The sequence below is a fragment of the Camelus bactrianus genome, chromosome 3 (genome assembly GCF_048773025.1).
Source record: "Camelus bactrianus isolate YW-2024 breed Bactrian camel chromosome 3, ASM4877302v1, whole genome shotgun sequence".
Classification (NCBI taxonomy): Eukaryota; Metazoa; Chordata; class Mammalia; order Artiodactyla; family Camelidae; genus Camelus; species Camelus bactrianus.
Window position 1 is genome coordinate 24,412,077 of NC_133541.1, and position 4,257 is coordinate 24,416,333.

A 4,257-nucleotide genomic window follows, 5' to 3' on the forward strand; every position below is an offset into this window, starting at 1 on the left:
ATCTATGTGATCAAAATAATTTGATGGGCATAATAATTTGAATAGACTCTTTCAGGTCTTCAAAGCTTCTCTACTCATTGCACTGCTGATCTGTCCCATATTAGGCTTCTTGGAGTCATAGCTTGATGAAGATTCAAGGGTTCTATAGTTGATGCCTGAAGTTAAAGGTCCATCAGGGGTATGAATAAAGTTTATAGACAAACAGGTGGAAATTACGCCTTTAATTTCAAGCTTTATCCTACGTCTGCCTTAAGAGCCTCACTCCCTTTTGTAAATAAGACCCCTCAGCTGTTCCAGAACAGAGGCCCTCCTTGATTAGTCAGCCTGTACAATCGAGAGTTGCATGAATCAATGCTGGATATTCTTGTCTACTAAATACTGAAGACCTTATACTTCATCTTCTGTCATGGAGCACAGCAAATATTTGAGTGATTATTATATCCTAGGCTATATATGAACTTTGTGCTAAGCATTTCACAGGTATTATCTCATTATATTCTCACAGAAACTCTATGAGGTAGTCACTAATATTCCTAGGTTTCAGTGGGGAAGGAAACTAAGACACAGAGAGGTTAAATAACATTCCTAGGGTCACAGAGTTAATCAGCTTAAAAGGCAGGATTTAAACCTGTGCATCTGATTCCAAAGCTGGAGCTCTTAACTTTTACGGTATTCTGTCTCCAAGCTGGGGGAACACCCTTTTGCCCAGAATCTGTACCCTGGATATAGAGAAATGGTACAGCCATTATCTAAAGGCCTTTCAGAATTCAGCCTGCCTGGGGAGAAGTCCAGTGACCTCTTGTATCAGTGAGATTATTGCAGTCAGCTTCAAATAACAGAAAGCTGACTAGTAAGTGTGGACAATAAGAACATTTGTTGCTTACCCAACATGAAGTCCCAGGGCTGGTTAAATGGCTCAGTAATATCATTAAGTATGATATTGGCCTCACCGTTGTCAGAGTATTAGCTTTTCTTTCTCATGTGTGTTACCTCCTGGGTGCGAGATGGCTGCTGCTGCTCCAACTGCACAAGAGAAAGGAATGGGTAGAGGAAAAGAGATTTTTTATAGCTTTTTATCCTGACTTCCTTTTGATTCTCACTGGCCATAACTGATTGATATGCCCACTCTTAAACCCATTCGTGGAAAAGGGGAATGGTATTACAGTGACTGTCTTAGGCAAATCATTATTCATCCCCTGGGATTCAGTTGCCAGAGCTTTCCACCCATTATACAATAATGGTTCTGTTAGGAAAGAAAGGGAATGGCTACTGTTTTAATCAGCTAGAGCTACCATAACAAAATTCCATAGACTGGGTGTCTTAAACAACAGAAAACTGGAGGCTGGGAAATCCAATACCAAGGTCCAGCAGGGTTCAACTTCTGGTGACGACTCTCTTCCTATTTGGACATGGCCACCCTCTTGCTGTGTGCTCACATGGCCTTTCCTGAGGTGTGTGCTAGGAGAGAGTGGAAGAGCTGAAAAACAGTGGGCTCTTTGGTGTCTCTTCATATAAGGGCACTAATCCCATCATGAGGGCCCCACCCTCCTGACCTCACCTAACCCTAATTACCTCCCAAAGGCCTCAACTCCAAATACCATCACATTGGAGGATTAAGGCTCTGACATATGAATTTTGGGGGGAATACACGCATTCAGTCCATAACAACTGCCAGGTGGGCAATAAACAATATCTGCCTTACCTTCTCTGTGGGATGATTGGGTGGTCCCAGCTTGGGTAGCCGACTGGGGATTATGTTGATTGCAGGGGACACCAAAGATGTGATTATGGTACTCTCAGTAACAGTGAAATCATGTGTCTCTAGCCGCTCAGCTCTGACACATTGTCACACATTCTCCCTCACAGACCTTTAGAGACTGAAATGACTAGTCACTAGGCTCTGTGCACAGAGGGTGTCCTTGATCATCTCAGCCATCAAAAGGCAGGCCGAGTGTGGGTGGAGCATTGCTTCCATTGGAACAAGACCTGGTTTATTCCAAAGAGTCCAGAATCTGTGGAGATGTACAGTAGCCTATTGGCAATTTCCTGAATGCCCCACACATGCAATCTTTGTCTGCCTATGGCCTGTCTCCACCACAAACAACTCTATGGCTAGCCATATTGCCCAATTTCTGGGCAAGGCCTGGAAATGTGCATTTCTAGTCTCCTGCATTAAGGAAGTAAATATGACAGATTAGTATTCATTTACTTTTTGAAAAAATTTTTTGGGGTAGGGAGGTAATTAGGTTTTTAATTAATTAATTATTTGAATGGAGGTACTTGGGATCGAACCCAGGACCTCATGCATGCTAAGCATGTGCTCTACCTCTGAGCTAAACCACCCCTCACCAGATTACTATTTAATCAATAGTAATCTGTGTACCTCCTCCTTTCATACTCCAAAGCTCTTCATTTCCACCACCTTTACCCCAGATAGCTAGACCTGAGCTGTCTGCACTTCTCTGTGGTGAAAAAATTAGGGAATTTTGATTGCAAGTTATAGAAACCAACTCTGGCTGATGCAATTAATAAGGGACTTTAGAAGAGATTTTAGAATGCTCATATATTTAACAGGAAGGCTGGAAAATCAGGCTTGGCATGGGCAGGAACAAACTCATCCTTACTGGAGGATAAGGAAGCAGGAGCTATTGGAACAGTCTGGACAGACACCACCGCCTGAAGAATAAGAACCAACCATCTTCAATTTAGTTCTCTGCAGAACATTCAAACTGGAGGCAGAATCAATTTCGGATGGATTGCAAATTTAAATGTGAAAAGAAAATCAATAAAGCCTTTAGAGGAAAACAGAAGAGAGCCCCTTTGGGGCAGAGTGGGCAGGGCAGTGTGTCAGACACAAGCCAGGCTTGCCAAAGGGAGGACTCCTGGTCTAGACCAGAAATGGGAAATGGAGGCAGAGCCCAGAGCCTTGGAGGGTGGGGCTTAGGGACTTGAGAGCAGATATCAGGCTCATGGCAGCCATGGAAGGATTCCAGATCCCTTTTACTGTGGCTCAGGTTTTCCCACCGCACCTCCCTTCTTGGTCAGGGCCAGCTCAGCGGCTGGCAAAGGGCCTCAGGGCCCACAGCTGAGCAGGAGCAGTTAGGGGCTCATGCATCTCTTCTCCCAATAAAGTGCTTAACTAACTGGGGTAAGGGATAAGGAGCCAGCATGGGGCTTAGCAGGGTAGAAATCCAGTGTTCCTGATGGAGCTTTCGGAGAGCATGCAGTACACAACTCTGAGGTCCAGAGGCTGACATTCAGGGCCACTGGTGACCTCAACAGGGGCTACAGGAGTGGAAGCAGAGACCTTGTGCTTTATGCTTTAATGAGAAACAGCTATTACTATTGTGCCAGGCCTATTCTTTATGTGTGCCATCTTATTTAATCCTCCTAATAACTTTCATGTAAATTGCTATTACTCTCCTCATTTTACAGATGAGGAAATAAGCTCAGAAAGCTTAGGACACTTGCCCCAGGTCACACAGCTATTTAAAGAGGCAGAGCTAAGATTAAAATGTTGGCAATATGGCTCCAGAGATACATACTGCACCTTATATTATCTCTTACATAAGCCAGGCAGATAAACATAGACACAAAGCAGACTCTTTGAGCAAGGGCTGGCAACCAGAATACATCAGAAGGCAAGGAGGGGGCAGTAGCTCAGTGGTAGAGTGGATGCTTAGCATGCATGACATCCTGGGTTCAATCCCCAGTACTTCCCTTAAAATCAAAAAAAGTCAAGGAGATGCAGATACAGGTGCATTTCAAGGAGGAGAACCATAGAGTCAAACAGGATGGAGAGCAGGAGGAACTGTCAGAGTCAGGGTGTGGCTGTGTTGAGTACGTTGCACCTCCCTTTTGGAGGGCTCCCAAATGTGGTTTTGAAAGGTGCCATATGGGACTTCTGACACCCAGGATGATAATGAGAATCTTGGGTTCCTTCAGGATTCCACAGTGGAACTTGCCCAGCAAATCCTGCTTCTTTGAGCTGTTTTACATACACATCAAACCCCTTCAACACCTGCCTCCTATCTTGGTGAGAGTAGACAATGGTTCTCCTTTGCCTGTAAGACTGTGTACATATTTCTTACCCTGGCCTCCAAACTTCTGCATAACCCAACAACCCTAAGTCTCAGCTGCAGCCTACCCAGTCTCCCCACTGAGCTCCACATAACAGATTCATGTTCCAGATTCTCCCACTTTGCTTTCCTGACATGCCTTTTCCCCTTGTCTTTAACCATTTAAATGCCACCGATC